Source organism: Calonectris borealis, chromosome 10 (assembly GCF_964195595.1).
Source record: "Calonectris borealis chromosome 10, bCalBor7.hap1.2, whole genome shotgun sequence".
NCBI classification, from domain to species: domain Eukaryota; kingdom Metazoa; phylum Chordata; class Aves; order Procellariiformes; family Procellariidae; genus Calonectris; species Calonectris borealis.
In genome coordinates this window covers 1,926,092-1,948,756 of record NC_134321.1, presented here as the reverse complement: position 1 = coordinate 1,948,756, position 22,665 = coordinate 1,926,092, and positions in this window count along the sequence as shown.

Genomic DNA, 22,665 nt, shown 5'->3' with positions numbered 1-22,665 from the left:
ACAGCGATTTTCTAATTTCCAATATAAATGCAGATATTTTATAATTCTTTATAATGTGATGCTGCAAACGTGTTGGCATGATGAGTTCTCTTTGCAATCTGGAAGATGCCGCTGTGGTTATGTTATTTTGATCATAGCAAGCTATGGAGAGAAAACTTGGTGTAAAAGGCAATGTGCGCATGTGGTAGACTGTCTTTCCTGTTTTCCTGTTTCCCTCAAATATTTTTTTTAAACCCTTTGGAAAATCCTTTTTTACATTATTTAACGAAGGGATACAAAGTGAGGGCATGGAAGTTTAAATGCTTGGAGTTAATAAAATAGACATAAAAGTCAGAATCTAAATAGAAATATCAGTATCTAACTCATCATTTTAAAAAGCCACAGTATATTTCTAAAGTTACTTCGAAATAGTTTGACATAGAATAGAAATAGATAGAAAATATGAAAGGAAGACTATCATATCCATGAGAATTATTTGATAACATGACTTTCCCTGTGGTTTTATTTGCCTATGGAGGAACTATTCTAGAGAGAACAAGTTCATCTAAAAGCATGTACTTTACTTGATAGAAAGGACATTTGCTTACTCCCAGAGATTGAGTATTCTGGCCCCATTTGATTCACTGAAGAAAATTAAATGCAAAATAAGTAGGGAGAGGAAAGCTGTAATAGTAAGATATATGACATATTTGTTTTATGTACATCATTAACGCTTTTCAGAGCTTTCAAATGGTCTGATAAAATTTATCTTAATGTTAAAGTCAATGCTTTTTCATTCATAAACAATAATAACGTGCAAAACCACTGATACAAAATAAGATATAAAAGGTTAATTCCATCTATGAAAGTCTGTCTACAAACATAAATCCTGTAATTTAGATTGCAAAATCAGTGATGCAGGGGTTATATTTTATTTGTACAGCACACTGCACATGACGACTGCTATCCAACACTGGTGTTCCTGAGCACCACTGCAATAAAATGGGTAAGATTGATTTTTACCATGAGTAAAGGAAACAGCCACATGCCCATTAACACCAGTATTGAGGAACTGGGCCTGGTGTCACAGGAGCTGTTTGAAAGGGTTTGCTGAAGCTGCCTTGCACTACTTCAAAGCATTGTTCTTTGTTTAAAATTCAGAATAAGTAGTCATCCCATTCCCTAGTGATCAAGTGAATATATTTTAAAGTAATTAATTGCTGTTTAGTTACCATGCAGGTCACTATCCTGTATAATAAAATTCCTGGACATTTTAGTTGCTGTAATAAGCTAATGAATTTTTGTAAGTATTTGTGTTAAGACTGAACAATCCTAAGGTAGCTGCACAGCTTATGCCTAGTGTACAAATCCCAAAGAGGTGCTCATAAATTTTTTAAAAGCATGAGCTGGCACTGTTTCAGTGAAAGAATTGAATCAAATGAAAATCCTGAAATGAGTTTTTGGGAAGCTTAATTAAAATAACTGCTGATATGAAGTGCTAAGGGATAAGACCTGTACATAATAAAAAAAATTAGAAGTCTGTAAAACAAATTTTTCCTTTGAAGTAGTCGCCTCTGAAAAACAAGGCTTGCCCATCAAATTTCTGTTACAATTTTAAACCATTTTGCTGTGAATGGCACTGTATGTATTTTGGCTGGGGAAAATATTTTACTGTGATCCTAAGTTCCTTGTTGGCTTCTGCGTGCCACACACGGAACGCAAAAATTATATACCTGTTGTAAAACAAATTGTGGGATTGACTAGGTCTCCAGGAGTAAGATTGCTTTCAATAAATGAGTGGTCAAACAGCTCTGAGCCTGTTTAGATGCCATCAGTTACACCAGTCGAAATGGTCACACCGCTTGCAGCTTTCCTGTACCTGGCTGGACTATTTACATCCTGCCTAAACTTCCACGTAGCGTATGTCCTAGCAGGTGCTCAGAGCACACATTTAGTGATGCTCCAGGTGTATATTCCTATTCTATCCCTAAGCAAATTATCATACAATAGTCAATATCAACTGGTTTATGCCATGCTGTAGGAATTCTGGTGTCTTTTGGTCTGACATCTGACTACAGCTGTTAGGACTTGCTCTCGCTGCAGCAGACAGCGTTGCCAAACCAGCACGGCACAACCCGTTGAAGCTGGCAGACGTATGTGCTGACCATACCATCTGCATTGCTTCAACTCGCCGGTCGTTGGCTTTTCCATTTGGTAACTCCAACTCTGAAAATATGTCATATTTTGGCTATGTTAGTCATCCTCTAAAAACTCAAAAAAACCAGTTCCACGACGTGGAAAAAACCAATTTGCCAAACTTCTCCTGAAGCCAGGTACTGCATCCCAGGGGGACTCTGCTAACGTCTGAGCAGCTTCTGGAGCAAGGACACCATGCTCCATGCCGCAAGCTGTGCGAGAGTGCCCAGCTAAGTGTGAGCCCCGGCACCAGCACTGGTAAAATTGAGTTATTCCTGTAGGGATGGAGCATCGGCCGTATGAAAGACCTGTGGTCAGCCCGGGGGAGGTCTAGAAAAGGGAGTGCAGACATTTTAAAGCTGATTCTTGTTGTTTTTCAAATCTGAGCTGTGCTTTTAGATATACTTGGATATTTTAAAAGCCTAAATTAGTACTCAAAGAACTGTTGGCAGTTTTGGGGCCAGATTTTGCTCTTATTTGCCTTTGTGCAAAACAGGAATGTGTAAGTAGAAATTGGCACTGTACACGGGACAGATTTTAGCTTGTTTAAACTGAGTTTCTAGAATTGCTTTGCTCTTCTTCAGGCTGTGTGAGTTTCCAAATTGGTGCTTCATTCGGGGGAGTAATGCATCCTCTGGGCACCGCACTTTGAAGAATATTACCAGCTCAGCTCTAGGCTATTTCCATGGTGAAATCATGACTCCACTCTGAAGCCCAGTCCTGCATTACTTTCATCAATCTAGTGTTTTATACCAGCTACCCTCATTTGTGTGAATTCGGATAGATTCAAGGTATTTGCGTGTGTCCTGCCAGCTTTTCAAGCAATTGCTGACCATACAGCAGCATCCCTTTGATGAACTGACGCAAGGCAGCTTGTAGCACTGGCAGCCAGATGGACATGCTGCAGTTTCTGTGCCGATATTCTGATGCGGTTTTGTTTGTTCTCTATTTAGTCTTGGAAACAACAGAGAGCCTTTACAAGCAAAACTAAATTGCTGAAGTAGAAAGGCAAGGGTGGAAGTTTACAGCACATAAAATCAAAAGTTGCAGGTTTCTGAGTTTTCTGCAATCTCCATTGTGTCTTTACCTTTCGTATTTTACTGCAAGTGTAAAAGGGATGGAGCAGAGATTTGTAGGCTTTCCTTCCTCAGGGGCTGGCTTTGGAAAAGATGGGTGCATGCTTGACTGGCTTCAGGGAGGTTATAACGTGCAGGTAGTTGCACAGCTTTTGAATTGTTTCGGAAAGCGTTTATGAAACCCAAACCCGACAGACTAAAAGCCTGTGGGACACAGAATGAATTTAGAGAGACCCACAGCTGAAAGCGCTCAACTGCCATGGGCAGCGTCACCGCTCTCCATACTGCATGGTGGGAACTACAAGAAATAGTTTGCTTCTCAGTTTCCTGGTCATAAAAGCGAAATATCTTTCCTTTAAAAGGTGATTCACAAGAAAGGTGTTAAATTTGAAATTCGTTTTCATTATTATTAATCCAAAGTGCCTTTAAAAATGCACATATAGAAACAAATTGTGACTGAGAAAGCTTGCATTCAGGTCTAACTGCTTTCTATTAATGCTCAATCAGACACTTAAATGTAAGATTTAAAGTTTTCCCTTAGTCAAAAGCCAGCCTTTAGCTTTCTGTAAGCTAGTGTAGAACAACAGCAATTTCACCCTTTTAGGCTGTTTGTGTGTAAAGGAAGGTCTAGTAAAGAGAAAAGCCCTTTGATGAAATGGATAGGTTTTCCTCATTAAACTGTACAATAACAACTTGGGTGTTCGTCCCCTTGGTAACACATTGCTTATGGGAAAGTGCTTTTTGGTTCTTTTTAACAGCACACCTGACCCCTTCCCTCCTGCACCCAGAGCAGTGGAAGGGCCTGTGTCCAGCCACCTTATATTGTACTTCTAGTGTTTGGTATGGCTCTTGTGTCCACCTGAATAAGTTTATATTCATGCAAAACAAGATATAAATAGAAAGGTAAACTGGAGGAGGAAAAAAAAAAAAAGGATTACAGGCCCATTCAATGAAAATATTTCAAAATTAATTTTGTTTTGGATGTTTTCCCTTCATGAAATACCCTTTGGAAGAAAATATTGCTTGACTTGTTTTTTCTGATGAATTTAACAAGTAATTCTCCATACTGTGATATATTATGAATACTCTTATATTGACTCTTGCAACTTTCAGTAAGAGTTGGCTATATACAACATTATTTACAAATTCAGGACGCAAGGTTCTGGGGTAAATTTTTATTTTGATTTTTCCTTCTCACTCTTCAGCTTTTAGAAGATGACAGAAATTTGGCCAGACTACAGTTAACAGGACCAACAGGGACAGCCATTCTGTTTGATGTTCGTGACAAAAAGCCTGGGAAGAAGGACAAAAATATCAAAAATCGATACTTCAAAATCTCAGTCTTTCACAAAAGATTTAAAAACAACCTCCTCCCTGCCTCTTCCTTTGAGTTTTTGCTGAAAGGCTTTGTTTTAAGAGAGGCCATTTTCAGAAAGACAGGGCAGGAGAAGGCTGGGGGAAAAAACCCCTATTTTCACAGTTCAGTCATTCTCAGAGGAGTAATACGTGGGAACTCTGGCTTCAAAGGCCAAGGGGGAAGGCAGTGGAAATAAAAGCATTTATTTCCCCCTGTAAAGGCTACTGACTCCTGTTGGCTGAAACATTGTCATGTTTTGTTTAAATTTATATATTTCCTTGGAACTTTGGGGTTGTGGGCAAAGGTTTAACTCCTGACTTGGTCCATGAGGTACAGTAGCTAGAGCTCTGCCTCCAATTTGTGTGACGTTTAATTAAAAGAATGAAGAGAGGATTTTTTTTGCCCTCTTAAGTCAGTCTGTCTTGCATTTGCAGCTTTTTTTTCCAGTGACGGGCCATCTTGCAAAAAAATAGACATGCAGACATGTCATTTACAGTAAGAATAAAATAGTAAATAATGGCATTAAAAGGTAACCTTCCATTAGCTATTTATGATGTGAACTAGATCTGAGACTTTTTGAATGAGTGGGTTAAAAATAATGACTTGGAACAGAAAATAAAACCAGAAAAATTTATCAAAGAATAAAACGTAATTGCTGTGAGTTAGCTGAGCAGAAAGACCTTCTGTAAGAGAGAAATGTGGTTTTGAACATGGAGGAAGCCAGGAATTAGTCTCAGGGAAGTTTTAATCCTTTTGTGGACGTGTTTTCTCCCTAGCTTCCTGCAAAAACTAGGTTAATACATCCACATATTGTCAGAACGTAATTACTTCAAACGGAATTGAAGATTAAAAGTGAACGTTCAATGCTGCATACTATTAACTTACTATTTGTTCACTCATTTAGCAGGGAACCTTTGCTGTTTGTACCTTGACTACTGACCTTGCCCTGCAACCCTTGGTAAGTCACTTCATCTGTCCTGTCTTAAGTCACCCTTCCTAAAGGAATGAGTGAGCAGGGCTGGCCACCTTTCAAATGCAAGTGGAACTTCGTGGTGGAAAGTTGTTCAGAAGTGCTAAACATTTTTAAAAGAAAGAAAATGGTGTAGACTGACCTGTGATATTTTGAAGCTACGATTTCTGCCCCAAGTGCTTATCCATATGCCAATTTTCAGTATGAAGTAGAAAGGGAGGTTCCCCTTCCACGTTCCTTCCCTATAACTACCAGGCTGTGAACAATTTCTCTGGGAACACTTGATGGAAAGATCTTCAAGACCTGGAAGCCTATAAAGGGAACATAATTTTTTCAGCATCTCTTATGAGCCACTGAGCTACTCCATGCCACCAAGGAAACCAACCCCTGACTTTGACACTGTTGCCAAAGCAATTAATTCTTCCATCAGATCCTAAATTACTGGAAGAGCAGATCCTTATTCTGATCTGCTGGCACCAGCTCTGCTTCTTTAGGGTGCTGAGGTACGAGCATTGGCATGGGTGAAAGTCCTGAGGTTCTCTAGGCACTCAGAGAAACCACTGCATGAACATCACAAGCAACGTGCGTCCTCCTTTTATCTGAATATGGGTTCACTGAATCTATTCCTTGCACATGTTACTGTAATAGATCCTCTGGCTTAGGGTCAACCTCCTTCAGTGCAGTTGGGATTATGGTGGAAAGCCAGTGGCTTGCTGTAGCATTCTTTCTGGGTCACACAGATGACACAGATCACTCTTTGCCTCCAGCTGCTGTCTTTGGCTTTTGCCAAAGAGGTTCATTTGGAATGGATGACCAAATTGAGGGCAATTTACTGCTTGCACTGAAAAGGTCTTGCACGCTGTGAAAGCTCCCTGTGTAACGCTCTTTTACCTTGCTCTACAAAAGCCACCATGCTGCCTTATCCCATATTGCGAAGACCTCATCATAGTCCATTACTATCCTGGCTTCATAAACTGTTCCTTGGCACTGCATCCCTTGTCCAAGACAGATTCTCAAAGACATGAGTCATGCCTGCCCTACTCCGTTGTCAGATAGTCTCGGTGTTTTATGTTGTCAGTCATAACCTGAGTGCCTGGGTATTTACAGTGCTGCAGACAAAGTCAATATACTAGGAATGAGTCATATTTAAATGTAGTTTGTTCTTGCTATGTAGAACACACTGATTCTCTTTCACCAAATGAACTCCAGCTCAATGACAAACAGCTGTTACTGCCACATTTTAATTAAAATGGAAGCCTGGCCTGAAAAGTTCTCCAATTTTAATATACAACAATAACTATACTAAAGTGAAAAAACATGGGTAAGTTGGGAGGAGAAAGGAGAAATAAATGTTGTCTGTACTATTGAAAATTTGCCTCTACATTAATTCTTGGAGACAAATTCAATTTTATTAGCTTCAGAATGATGGCAAGTTACTTTGGAAAATGTCCAACCTTAAAAATCCTTTCAAGGTACAGATACATTGGGAATGCTCTCCTAAATACGGTTATGTTGTCACTTCTGTACTTGAGCATGGAGCTGTGTTCGCATCATCATTCACCATTGTCCTCACGTTAATTAAAGACTATTTTCAATTATCCCAAGTTTTTTGCAGTTCTGTCTATAATAAAATAGGTGTGAATCAAAATAAAGCCCCTCTTATACTTTAAGCCTTATTTTTGTCTTTAGAAATGGAAATCTCTTCCTGGCTTTGACTCCAGTAGTGATGTTGTTGGAGATAGATTTTACAGGGCTCCAGTGATGCGATTCCTTGTAGGCTGTAAATACCCTGAAGATATTTCACATGTTCTATTCTCCGTGTTTTATTCCATTTTTCCATGTTCGGTGCCAGTGTCACCACCTGGTTTTTATCCTGCCACACTTTCCAGCTAGGGACATACTCTTTAAGTTAATGGTCTTATTGATGAGGGCTTAGTCCCCAGACAAAAGGCTGCACCATGAGTTCATAGTCTACAAGAGCAGCTGTAGCAGAGCTGAATAGGAAGAATTCAGCCCCACTGGTTGTGAAGGGAGGTGGATTTCCCTTGTACCTTATATCTTTTTGGGAAAAATAGTCTCTTCTTGCAAACTCACTCTCACATGAAGGCCATTTCTTTAGCAGGAATTCTAAGTATTTATTCGATGTGGCTACAGGAGCTATTTCCATAAACTATTGATGACCTTATATAACTCAGAAAGTATCAGAGCAAACCAGCACCACCAGAGACTTACAAAAAGGTCAGCAATAACGAACTAAGATAATGTATTGACAACTGGTCCACTAGGTCCTGTACTTATGCAACAAGATTTTAGGGGAGATTTCTTTTAATTATCGCCTTTGATGGCCACTCTGTTTTCCCAGAAATCTTCCTGTCTCCTCTGCCAGCTGCGTTTGCAGAACGAAGCTGACTCAGCAAAATGAAGCAAATTTCTCCCATGCAACTGGAAGTCCAAGTCTCATCCACAGCCTGTTTGGAGATGCAACCAGACATACAAGAAAAGCAGCAGTGAGTTCTTATTCACTGTGGCCCCCTCTCCTCTTCCAAATTTATGAGCTGAAAAGTCCACTGAGAATTGTACCTGTCTTCCAGGGAATGACAAAGTGCAGGAGCAGGACAGGTCTCCTCTAGCGACTTTGCACCCATGTTGGTTTGCTTCCTTTGGTCGCTTCGTCACTTCTTGGAGCATAGACTTTTGGGGGCTATAACTCTGTAATTTTGTTTGTATTTCTCTGACAACTACTGTGTGGAGAGCTAGTCCTGGCTGAAACCTCCTTGATAATGGGTGTTGTGTGAATAATAAAAGACTGTTGTAAATGCACTGGATAAAATATAAATGTGCAGTATTTTGAAGGTTTTTTTGGTCAAAAGAGCTTATCCCTAATGTATTAAAGAAGGATTTTCGTTGATTTAGTGGGTAATACATAACATTTATGTAAATGTTGATACGTATAGTTTGGTTTGAAGCCAAGGATCTCTCCAAAATATATTGCAAAACAGAACAAGCCCTCAGCTGTAGGCACTGAAAATTTAACTTCCAAAAAATCTATGATTTCCTAAAGTGAGAAATTAGCAATAAGCCCCCATAAATAAAAAAGTCTTCCTTTCATATTAAAATAATAATAAAGCATTTCTAACAAAATGGCCATAGAAATCAGCATGATCTGTGTCAAACATTTCTAAATTTCTTTTTTTAAGAAGGGCCTTAGCAGTAGGTATGTTTACATGCAAATAAAAAAATCAAATGACATTTAAAAAATTTAATTTTCTCCAATTCCTCAGAAATTCCATGTTTTTTAAAGGAAATGGTAACATTCTTATCTTCGATCATGAATCACATTGCTTTGCCTATATTAGTTGCGCAATGCATTTAGATTCACCAGCTGCCCACGGATAACTAGCCAAACAGCAAGGAGCAGTATAAACCATGGTATGAGAAAGGCAGTGAAATACAAAATGCCTACCCAAATTACATCTATTTATTCTCTGTAATCTTTGCACCGTGGTTCAGAAGACTGATGATAATCCAGGAATAAATGTGTACCTTTTACACAACATTAACTTACTTTCTTCTAGCTTGTCAAACAGCTTTGCGATTTATTATGTGTTTATTGTATGCCTCACCAGTTTCTTTCCGACTAGGGGACTGCGCATTTATTTCTGCCTTCCATCTTTGAGCATTGAGTTTGGCTTAGTGATGCATATTTGGTAACAGATTTTAGCACTACAAGACTGCAAATTTCATGCATTATTTGGAACACGGGGGAACCAGGAGGGGAAATGCAAGGTAACGAGAAATTGCCACTCAAAGAAAGAGAAAGTTTTCCACTCTAACAAGGATTAGTATATTTTCACGGCTTACTATGCATCAGGGCTGTAAAATTGAAGTTCCAGGTGTCTGGAAGGCTGCTTAGTTACCAGAGTTCTCAATTTCAAATCTTTAGACAATTTTTGTCTATATATTTGTCTAATATTTAGATTAAGAATAAAATAGATAAAGTAGATAACTATTTTGCCATGTTTCTTCTCAATAGCTTACTGAGTTATTAGAATGGCTGAAATTATGACAAAAGTTAAACTAGATTATACTAATCAGTGGTTATAGAATAATTGATTTTTGATGAGCTGTTAACGTACCAGGTGCTTGGATTACTCCTTAATACTTGCTATTTTCCCCGTTGGTGCTGTCCATTGAACATGGTATGCCTGGAAATGAAACTGAGCCAGTTTCCATCTCATCTCTGTAGCGCTGTTAATGGCTTTTAAAGTAAAATCTGTACAATTTTTATTTAAAATGATTCCTGAATGGACACAGCTGGATACTCCCTCAGTGCATTGATACTCCTCTTCTGCAGCTGATTAAGTGCCCACTGTTAATCCTGTGATTAGAGATATACTACATAAATACGTACCTGTTGTGCTTTGCAAGTGCAAACTCCACAGTGAGTTGTGGCTAAGAATTATTCTGTGCATTTTTGGGTAGATAAAACTATATGTAGAGAAGTCGTGACTGCCCCAAAGGCCATACTGTGAACTAATGACAGGCATTCTCCTTGTCGTTCAGAGTTGTGTTTTGATTAGTGTCATGATGGGTTGGGCAAAAATAAACTGAAAAGGTACTTACGCTTTTAGTGATTCATTACAGTTTACTTGGGAGCATCCAGTCGAATATCCAGTCAAACAAACTCATATCTTTTGGGGCTACTTTTGAGACTGGAACAAAATTTTGCCATGTCTGTTCAAGTTTTTTTTGAATCAGCCATTTCCAAAGAAATTGGAAATATGGTGATACCTGGAACAGGGATGGGACCGCTCAGGCCTATGGTATGCATGCCATAGGAAATGAATATTGCTAAATATCTTTTCATTAGGCAGGTAGTCCTCTCCAGCTGGCCAAACCCTGCTGTACTTGTCTTACCTCGAGCACTTTTAACAGATTTGAGCTGTTCTAATTGCAAGTAGGTATCGGTGGGCTCCTGTTGGATGCTGTGCTGTGCTCCTGTACCATTTATCTGCAATGTCACTCAAACGCATTTCTGGAAATGGAAAATTTCGGTGTTAGGTCACACAGATCCAGATAGGAGTAGGACATACCTGAAGACTAACAATTAAGAAGCAGATATAATTGCTGTCAAAATTATTTAGTTCTGACAAGACACAATTTTAATAGATACCATTAGATACCATTTTAATTTCTCGGTTATCAACACATGCAGCAATAACAAATTCCTCTGGCAATGGAAAAAAAATCTTGAAATTGTATCCACTACTGAGCATAACTGGGGGTGGGAGGAGAGCAATGAGTAATGATGTTATTTCTTTAGAGTTTTATAATCTCCTAATGAAAATCCTGCACAGAAAGTTGTCACACCTTTCTTCTCTATAATTTGAGCCCGTTGCCCTCTCTGTGTTTCTGAGAAGGAGCTGTACCACATTTCATACCCTGGGAAAAGGGAGGCGTAACAGGTTACCAACAACAGCACACCCATTAGCCAGCTGTATAGAAAGAAGAAACTGGAGATCTTCAGGGGCTTTTATTTTTCTTCTTAACTTTTATCCCTTTATTACCACTTGCTCTGTCCTTGCAAACCAGGGTTGAATACTGTCCTGTAACAAAATTTACTAGCATAACCATTTATATCAGAGAGTCAAATGAAGCATTTCCCTTGCATAAGTTACTGTGAAGGCAGACATATAGCCTGTATTTAAAAGCTGGGTAAGTTCCTGAAGTAAGTATTAAATAGAAAATCAGTGTAATAAGTGTATCACTGTTCTTTTTAATGCTAATACAGATAGAGCTACAGATTTTGGCTCCTTTATGGGTTGTCATAAAGTGCAGTGATTGAATTATTCTGTTTCCTATCACTTTTTCTTTAATCAATACTGGATCAAATTCTGGTATGTTTGTTAATTGTAGCAGCTTTCACTTAAGGAAAGAGGTTGGGGAAATATTATTGTTAAAGTAATTTTGGATTAAAATGGGATTAACAACTATTGCAAGAGAAGAATATAATGTGCCTTTGTGCATCTCAATGCCAAAATGCCAATCTCATTGTGCCATATTTCTTGGGGCAGTGTTTATGTATTGGCCATATCTAAATAAAGACAGATTGAAGGCTTTAAATAAATTGATTCTTCTTTTTGAATCTTTTAACGATTCTGAACCACAGCTTGTAACTCTGCTACATCCTCTGCCATGTTAAAGCATGCCAGAGAACTGAAAGTGATTTTTAAAATTTACCAGAGCATCTGAAAACAGTGCTCAGTCATTTTAAGAACTTGTAAAGCCAGGCTGCTGCAGTTATCTGTCTGGGCAGTGAAGTTCCCTTACAGTACTAATTAGCAGTATTAGCAGGGCTAATACATGCCTTGAATGCCCCTTGATGAGTGTCAGGGTTACTACTAGAGATTCAGCCCAGGTCACTTAATTGGGAGCTAATCCTGGGTCACTCAGTCCTTTGGTCCACCTTCAGACCCAGCACACCAGTGTTGCACCACCGGGTGCCATAGGGCCCCTTACAGGGTACACACCTAACTTCGGCAGGGTTTAGATTCAGTGCTCCGTTCCCGCTGAATTTCATGAAATAGTCTGTTGGACTTCACTGTGAGCACATCCGATCTACGCTGAACACTGCTTGTGTAAAAGTTATTTACCGATATCTTCCTCAGTAGCTAGGAACAGAAAACTTTCCAATTTTAAGTATTATTGGTTTGATACTTTTAAGAGTCTTACAGGGAACTGAACAGTCTCACAGTAAAATTGTAGACTTTGCCCCTTACACGTTGGTACCATCACCATTGCACAGCAGTCACAGGGTAGTGTCTGAGAGGTCCCTCCACTACCACCTCCACCGTGCTGCTAAAGAGGACTCGTGTTCGAGGCAGGTACGCCTGTCCCGTGGAGCTTAGCTGAAACCCTCGGATTACTTTTGCAGGTATCTGACAGCTTTGTGCAGTTCTGAAACCAGCAGTTACCAGCAATCTTAGAAATGGAAAAAGGCATTTCAATGGTGAGGTCTCAAGACGCTTTGAAGAGAAGCAGTGTCCATGCTTGCTTCTCCCGAAATGATGGGACCACGGCGGTGGGCAGTTGCTAACATACAGCACAGAAGAGGTGGAGGTGCTCCTTGTCCGGTGAGAGCTGCCTGGCAGGGGTGCAGGAGAAGGCATCTGGTTTGACGAAGACAAAGTCCCAGATAAAAAAAAGTGCTTTTGTGGCCCCCTCGCCTGGATTGTTGAGTGGTGTCAGCCTCCCGTGGAGTCAATGGACTTTGAATGTTCTCAGCCCTTCCTGGGTATATTTAGCATGCAAGATCAGACACCATGCGGAGCAACTTTAAACTCAATAAAAAACAAGTAACTGATGCAAAACCACTTTTATGGACTTTGTTCTGGTTTTTATAGTTCTCATGTAAAACAATTGGATTAACCCAGTTGCCCTGTGGTTGTTCCCTTTCCCTGCAAATAAAACCAAAGCAAAATCCTGTTATACTTTTAAGGAAAGGAATTTTAGTTGCAGGTTCAAATATATGCAACTAATATTTTATAGGCTTTGTTTAGTTTAGGTTTGTTAGTTAGTATGATTATTTTTGAATTTTTTACTCCTTAGGACTTTGTAAAACCTGCTTTGGTTTCCTCATGTGTTTTGTGGTGATACACAAAATGCCTCAGTATCTGTTATGATTAATGCTCTGGAGGAACCTGTTAATGATTATGGAATTACTGCATGTTTGAAGGTTCTGACATAGCAGATAATTTTCCCCTATTTCCCATGCCCTGGCAGACACAAGATTTAGACTTGCTGACACTCTGCAAGAAAAGCTCTTCTTATGAGGAGTCCCAGTCCTGGCCCGCAGAGCCGAGACGTTGTGATGGTGGCGATAAGCTTAAATAACCTCTCCGGCCATGGCCAGCTTATCTAAATGAAAACCCAAATTACAAACCCTTTGGAGTCTTTCCATCACTACTGCAAAAACCCATATTTAAAAAAGAAAATTAAATGTTTCAGTTTTCAATTTAAAGAGGGTGCAGGTATTTCAGTTCCAAAAAATTAGATGGTAGATTATAAAAAACGCTTCAGTGTCCAAAATTGACATATTGCAAAACTCCACATTTTATTCAAAGTAAACAAAAACAATCAACCCCTTTCTGCTAGAAAATAGTGGAAATCATCAATAAAGATGTTAATTCTCACATTCCCATTTTCTCTGGAGATGCTCACCATTTCACTTTTTCCCCGCAAGCCTGCAGCAGCCGCGCAGGGCTGTGCTGAACGGCCGGGTTAAGGCTGTTTTGGGAGACGACCGAACTCTGCTGTTATGCACGGCGCCGCTCGATTTAGCAATGATGTGTAGCGCTTGACCCACGGGAGCCGATGGGAGCCCTGACGGACATCAGCATGCCCTGCATTCTCGCCAGTAGCCGCTGGCCAGGTAATTTGCCACAAACCTCCACGCTCCCGTGCAAAGCGGGAGGCAGCGCCGCTGCGGCATCCGCGGAAGGTACCGGCGCGTGGCGAGGGAGCCACCCTAGGATCGTACTAGGAAAATAGTTACAAGAGTATATTTCAGGCTTGTCTGGGGCATAAATTGGAAATCAAACACTCGAGTTTGTTATATCCCTGCTGAAAGTCTCCAGGCTTAATTTAGCCAACATTCTGAATTAATTTTCCTATTAAATGGATGTTTTCTTAAAATGTAGGGGGGAAATTTTTTCACTGATATGATCGTTCTGTGAACCGTTCCTAATGAGCTGCTGTGTCATTCCCTTATGCTTTCTATTTGTCTTGTTTAGATTGCTTCAGTTTTAAGTATTCCAGTCTTTTACTGCCTATTAAGAGTTTGTTTTATTTTAACTAGGAGCTTCAAATAAATTTTAAAAGCTGTTAGAAAACAAAATATTTTATTTATTTATTTAAATTGGCTTTTATTCAGGTGAGTGGATATACAAATTACTTTAACTGCTTTTATCTGTTTCTGTAAGGTTTATAATCCAAATTTCATTTTCAATACATGTCCTTTGTTGGTTCCCCAAAGCCTTTTTTCTCTTGCTCCCGAGAATGTACTTGAAGCCCATCGGGGTTTCGGAGGCCTGGCTGCCCTGACCACTCATGGGTCTGGCTGTAAGGTAAGACTCCAGACTTTAAATCTGCAGAGCAGTATTCTTCCCTAGGTAAAATAACCTGCTTCATCAGGTTTTGAGCATACAGTTCACTAGGGCTTCTGCCAGTGTTGTGATGACCTAAAATAATAATTTTCCTAATCAGTTTTATTATATTGATGATATATCAGTTTTTATTTCCTATTTAAATCTGGCCACAGTAAAAATAAAGTCTTGCTTATGTTAAAAGCTTGTGTCATTGATTGTACTGACACAGCTAAAGCACTCTAATCTCCATAGGCTGTATGCAACAGGGTTGGCATTAATGTGCCTTTCTGGATAACTGTTGCCACTCAGAAAATGGAATAGCTATCGCATTGCCGTTGAAGGAACTGTTGCGCATAAGTAGTCGTCTGTAGTGGTAGAAATGCATTAGACCTTTTCTGTTTGCTTGTTTGTTTAGTTTCATGTAGGTATATCGGTATAATTTTCAATTTTAGCTCAAGCCCTACAGAACTTGTCTTGTTGATTGCAGAAGCAAGTGATTTATATGTAGCAGAGGCAGATCTTTACGCCCTGTTCTGCAGCAGGTACCATGCGGTGAAGAGTCCCATAGCATCACTGCAGCTCTGCACCACAGCCTACCTGCGGGTTATGGCACCTCTCCCTCGGACGGCAGCTCTAGATTCCTTTCACCACGGTAAAAAACTCATGGGGATATGAAAAATATTTATAACTTCCTGGTAACCATTTTTTGAGGTGCCTTTAAAAAAGGAGGGGTGAACACTGAGGGGAAAAAAATCTCTCAAGATAAAATAGAGTAATTTTAAAATGCTTCAGGCCAAAACAAGGCTTTTATTTTCTGACTGGCTAATTCAAGGTGATTCCCAGGGCCTTGAACATCTTAAAACATTGCTGTGATTATGATTTTTTTTTGGGCAGGGATATTTTGTGAACGTTTTGTGGGATTCACGTAGCCAATTTATGTCTTAGGTGGTATATTGCAATCCATCCCCTTTTTGTTCAGCCCATTCTGTGAGAAAAGATCAGATTCTTGCTCAGTGGTGTTGTCGATTTTCAGCAGTGGATACCATAGCGTCTCCCGTCTCTCTTTTAAACCAAGGTTCTAGAAAACCCAACTGTTCGCCAGTTCCCACCATGGCCGTGGGTGCAGGCGGGGGCTCAGCCCACCGCTCCCCCCGGTGCCGGTGGGGTGCCCTGGGTGACGCCCAGGCTGGCTGGGGGACCACCGACAGCACATTTTATCTCACTGAGACGCTTCTCTGCCTCTATAAATTTCAGTTAGAGGTTTTCAGCTTCCCAGTATATTCTAAGGAATTGAGTAAATTAGAAAAACCATTGAAGCAAGAGCTTTTCTCTCCCCTCGATCAGGTAATGTTATACTCCGTATTTATCTGAGGAAAGAACTTTCACAATCCAGTGATTCCACTTTTTATTCTTTTTACACTATGAAGTATCATAATATTGTTTAATAGTGTCATACTTATATTTCACGGTCTAATCCACTTTCCTTTTCCATTCCCATTGTATTTTATATAGTTTGAAGTCTTAGAGTCTATAGTATGTGCTCACGAGGCAGCCTTTTCTCTGCGCCTTGTGAATAAGGCAGCGTTCAGGCTTTCATCAATCAGGCTTTTTCTTTTTTTTTGACTGAAACAGTGCAAACTTTGCGCTGTAAAGAATTATAATGTCCTGTGCATAATGTACATTTTCTTTACCTTTTCCATTATCTACTTCACAGCATAGCACATTTGTCTCTGGTTTTGTTTCCTTCTGGCTTAATAAGAATCTCAGGTTTTGGAATGTGTTGTTTCTGTCCTTCGTGCCTAATCTGTGCCCTCTGTTTCCCTCCCCCTCTTGAAGATAAAAGTGCATTTTGCTGCTGTTGCAGTTCCAGAAGAATTTGATCAAGATAGAGGAACTGACTCATCACCTTCTCTTGAATCTTTAGGAACGGTACTGGCACATGTATCTCGGAGGAGACGGGATCAGCATCGTGCGGCGTCTGGTTGGATTGCTAAGAGAGAACAAGGGGTTTTATTGTTGTTTTCACCCACACTCTGCTGAGGCTCTTTTGGATCCTGATTCTGTTGATTTTATCTTCTGTAAAAGGAGAAGGAGGGAAAAAGCTAAGCTGATGACTCTGGGAAATTTTAGAGAGAGTGCTTGAGAAGGAGAATGTCATAAAGTGTAATGCTTCCCCCAGTATGTACCATGCATAATATACCGGTATTGCTCTCTCAGGGGAATTGTCTTGGGACCTGTGTTTACTTTTCTGTCCCATGTAATGCTAGACTCCTTGCTATATGTATCACTTTTGTTCTGTTGTAATAATAGGGCTCATAACTCTGGCTTAATAATTTGCCTCGTAATTCAATTGAAATCAATGATACATCTCTAAAGGCCATGCGGTCACACTAGGGCAGTGTGAAGTGGAGTTTAAATTGAAATGTTAACCTGTAGGAAGTGCTGCTTTAACAAGCAGGGCCACTTATTTAATCCAAAAGCCATAGCTGTATGCAAGATGTGGTGGCAAAGGTCAGCATGGATTGCAAGGGGATTGAAAGTTGAATTTCTGCAGTGATTGTTTTTGCAACAAGCCTGATCAAATAGGCTCCTTCTTATATGCTTATAAAAACATGTTCTCGATCTTATTTTCAGCATCAGCTTACTGGCTGTTATTTCCTTGGGGTCTCATTGGCTCTTTTCCTTGTGGTCATTACAGAAGTTTGGGAAGGGAAGAGCTTTCTGCAAAGGAATACAGAGTATTTTGTGTGCTGCTTTGGGCCAGCACCTCTTATGAATAAGGAAAATTGAATCTTATTTAGAACTTGCAGTGATAGTTTACTGGTAACGAAGAGGCGTGTTTGCTCTGGGGCGCATTCAGATGTACCTCCTCGTACTGCAAATGAGAGGACCTTTGAGTCCCTTTTGCAGTATTTTCCAGCGCTGCATTCGCCATCCATTTGCTCTCACCAGTGCCCCGTTCCTTGCCCGCCCCAGCCCTGAGCGAGGTGAGCAGCTTGCCGCTGCCTGGGCTGCGAGGGTGCGGGCGGCCCAGGAGGGACGAGTCAGGAGGGACCGGCGCCGTCCCTGTCTCACGCGCTAAACCGCACCGATGCCGGCGTAGGCAGCTGATGCTTCTGCGAGCAAAAAGCAGCAAAGTGGGTGGGTTTCGCGTGTGGATTTCTTACCTGCTTGTTTTGGGGTTGGGAGGGTGGGTTGAGTGGCAGGGAAGACGAGAATGATCCAGGAGATTATCACGACCTGACCTACCTGTAGACATTGCAGTTGGGCAGAAATACGGGAAAGTCTTCTGCAGGCGTTTTCAGAATTGCACTGCAAATTCGGAACCGGGACCTGAATTTTAATTTTTGCCCTTTCTTGTGCCAGAGGGCACCAGAAAATTTTTAACTTGTTTGGATTCTGATCTTCCCAGCCTGACTGGTATGTTTAAATCCAAATAACTAGAAATCCATCTTTAGTAGGTGGCCCATAATTTGTTTTTTATCCTGGGTTCAGTTTGCTTTACTGCTGCTCACAATAGTTATTGTGCCTATACTGCCATGACACTTGGTTTATGTCTCTTTCCTATATTCCCTTAAGCCTTGTCTCCGCTCTTCTATTTTTATAAATTACTGAAATGATAGTTTTTATATCCAGTGCTGCACTTTGGCAAGGTGGGCTGGAGGAGTTTTTCAGCATGATGATATTTTCCTGTGGAGATTCAGTCTCCTATGTTTTAATTAATGCTCAGCCCAGGTAAGTTGTTTTTTTTCTGGAAAACAGCATTTGTTCTGGCAGTGCTGATCTGTGCACCACTGTTGCTATGCAGCAACCTTGACTTCAGATTTTTTTCAGATTTTCTTTTGAGCAAACTCCCCAAAATCCAAAGATTTTTTTGTTTGTTTGTTTTGCTTTACTGGGTCAATATTTTAGTGCTGCAATCTATGCTATGGCAAGAAAATTTTAAAAATTATGCTTCCCACCCACTGCAAAGAATCCAGCAAAATAAAGTGTCTGTGTGAGGGGAACTTTGAAAGGAAAAGGAAAAGCTGCTGTTATGCAAAAGAATTTTCTTGTTTCTTTTAACTATGTCTCTTGAGATTATAATTCTTTGACTTCATGTTTATCATTCAAGCTAGTGGAAGATACGATTCCTTCACTTCGGTTTGTCAAATAGGTAAATACCATTTCGATATTTTTGCAGCAAAATGAGGGTGCATAGTAAATGTAACAATCCTCTGAGAGTAAAATGGGTAACTTTAAAATGCATGCACAGCTTTCTTGCATTCATAATATTGCTATTAACATTATTTTTGAATTTCAGAATGCTGTTTTTTTATTTAATGGTAACTTTTTGTTTGAACAGATGGGGTTGTATAATGTAGAGGCAATAAATGCTCACACAAAAAATGTCAAGGCAGAAACTTTAAGTGTTTCATACCTATAAGGAGTTTTAACACATACATTTATGTTACAATGCAGTTTCTTTTAGTGAATAATTGCAAACTTACAGCAGGTTTTGTCAAAACTGAGCTGTTTTCCTTCCCTTCTTCTCTGACAGGTAGAGAAACATTGCATTTTAGTTTTGATCTGTTGTTTTATAACCCACCAGATCACACTTTTGATTTGTGCTTTTAATGATATAGAAACCGAGTAAGTGACATGGTAGAGCTATAGATGTTGTGCATCAAATCATACTATCACAAATCGGTATAAAAATTCACAAGAATATGTAGTTGGAGGGTTGAGTTTCAGGGTTTAAATATGATGATTAAAAGGGGATGGAAAGAGGCAGAAAGAAAGAAAGAAAGAGAATCAGAAGAATACTGAGATTGCAATTTTAGTTATATCTATTTGAATCTGCAGCCAGATTTTCCGGAAGGAAAGAGAGACCAGGCAGCTCTGGCTGAGCCTGCACAGAAACCTCTCTCTTCCCCATGCCCTTTCTCTCCTCACAGGAACGTGTTCTCCAGCAATTTCACAATATTTATTCCCAGTATCAAGGGAATTATTACAGGTCTTATTGGGATGCGTTTTCTTAAGCAGCTCCTTGAAGGAGAAGGAGAAGTTCCCTAGCCTGAAGAGCGCACAATCTGATTTTAATTGCGATGGGATAAGATGGGAGGTGGCGATAGGGTTTTGGGGACCGGGTGCAGTAAAGAGGGTTGGGTGTTGGTCTGAGCCACGATCTTTCTCTCTGAAACCGGAAAGCAAAACATTTGCTTTACTCGACAATCAACGGGGCAAACAAAATTAACTTTACCTGAATATTAATGTTAGTGAAGCTTTATTCTACTTGTAGGAGGGAACAGTATTTGAAGAAAATTTCCTGTTGAGGTTAGAACAAACGTGAGCTCTGCGTGTGTGTATGTGCGCGTGCAATGTTTAACTGCCTCCGGCATAATGAAAACCAAAATGCATGGCCTGGAGACTTTAATCTAAATGCCATTTATGCTAACACTGTAATCCAAAGCTAGCAAATATGTTCACAATAAAGGCCAGCACCTAGTAAGTCCAATCCGAAGATTTCCTATTAACTTTTGACTCATCTTTGCAAAAATATTACCTGCGTACAGCTGACCTTGTTTTGCAGCTGATATCTGAAATTCAAAGTTCATACCTGGCTTCAGTGCAGAACAAAGTGAAAGGGTGATGAAGATCTTAGTGGTGTTATACAGACTCTCTTGTTCAAAACGTGTGGAGCCTACGACTTCTGGCAGTCTGAATCAAAAGCAACGTCCCAATGCCTTATTAATAAAACAATTTCAGCTCCCAAGTATTTCCATTGAGTTTGTTTTGTTGAGGCTGAGGAGTAAGAATTGGAAATTACACCTACTTTTCCCCATTTTGTTAAATAACTGAGACGATCTTTTATATATGATTCTTAGTGTCACATTTTTGGTCTCAGCTCGACCTCCTCAGGGTTCGGAGCCTTTGATGTCGTTACATATTGTGCATTTCACAGAGCCTTTGTCTTGGAGGAAAATTTCTGGCTGACAGACATACACACACACTCTTACATACAGGCGCTGTCAAAATATTATGTGCCATCCTAAATTATTTGGTAGCAATGGGAAAACCACCTGCTTCCTGAGAACATTTATTCCTTTCAATTATCTGAAAGAATTTTTTTGGAGATGTATTATTTAAAATGGTAATGACAACCTGACGTAAAAAATAGGTAATTTTTGATTCTTCTTGTTCCAGTACTTGACATTAGGGTACATTGTTCTGATTCCCATTTAGCCATGTGCAAATGGCTTTCACAAGGTGAAGTAAATATATCCTATTCTTCATCCATTACATCCGTGTACTATATGATATGCAAAACCTTTTAGGGCCTACTGTGCAGCAAATGCTGCTTTTTAATTATAAATACGTATAAAATATGCAAAAAGATAAAGTCGACATGAGCAAAGAGAGAGCAGGAACATGAGATATGTATCCTGAAACCACTGTGCTTTTAAGTGAAGTGGTAATTTTTGAAAATGAATTAGTATGATAATATTCAGAGGTGCATTTTAAATAGCTTGAAAACTTTGGGACTTTAGATTGTTAGTCAGCACTATTCTTAAAAGGTACTTTTAAGTACATAATATTTAAATTTGTCATATGTTTCTGTCTAATTGGATATATAACTTCTTTAGATACATAACTATCATATGCAAAGCATTTTAAGATTCTTGTAGGTTTTAATAGTAATTGTTGCTTAACATGTTTTTTGAGATAAGAATACTGATCTCTTTTACAATATTATGATCTATGTAAACTGAAATACATAAATAGGGGCACTCTATTCCGCTTCTTACGTATCTTTGCAAATATAATCCAAGGAGGGCAGAAACATGAATTAGCTATGAGGCTTTTTTCTATTGTCTGTGTTGGAGCATGTCAGACAGAGCGCTTCTGCCAAAATAATAATAATCATCAGTTGGTTTGAAGGGTGGGAACTGGGAGGAGATGCTCAGGACCAAGCTCAGTCGCGTCCATCAAGCTGAAAGCGACCAGCGGCAGGACAAAGAGGAGGTGTGGGGATGGCGAGGGGAGCTTCCCGATGTGGTTTTGGTGGCTGGGGTCGCACAGACAGACGGCCTTATCCCAAGGGCAGTCGTGAACTGGGGAGGTCAATGGGAGAAAAACTGGCACGGAGCTCTGCCGGGCAAAATAATGTCAGAGAGGGATCAGACTTCTGGCTCCTACTGTCACCCTCAGCTCCGTTGTGTCAGGCCAGGGTTTTGCAGGGACATCTGGACTGTGGAAAGCTTCAGATGTTTTGAGGCATTTCCATTTACTTGTTTCTTTACCAGACACCTCACCAGACTGAATGACATTCAATTAACTCTGGAGTTTTCCTTGTCCAGAAAGCAAGCAGTTGCAAAGCAGAGCTTGCATGAGGAGAGGGGATGGAAGCAGCTCCTGCTTGCTAGTGGGAATGTAGACGTTTTTATGACATCTGGTGGTCATGAAATCGCAACTACTTTAAATGAAAATGGCAATTCAAAACCTTCTGGAGAAAATTCTTCCTTATAAGACATACATACGTCCATATAGATATATGTATAATGCACCTTACATATATATACACACACATATATATATTTACTGTATTGGGCTTTTATGTTCCCTACCATCTCTTGCTTTAGGTCTTTTGCATATTTATTATATAAAGATGATCATATTATTCAGGAAAAAAGCTATAAAATATTAAAGATGGGGGAAAAAGGAATCTTTATTTACCCAGGAAACTTAATTGAAGTTAATGTACAATATGCTGGCATAATGATTACATAATTTGGCCCATGTTCAACAACACTCGAGATTATACCACATATTTTCACTTACAGCATTCACTGCCTTCAGCCCAATAGCACCTGTGCCTTTGTATGCATTATTCTAAGAGTTTTAAACCAAAAGGGAATTTCACTGTACGCTACAGACACTGGGAGGGGGATATGGCAGGAT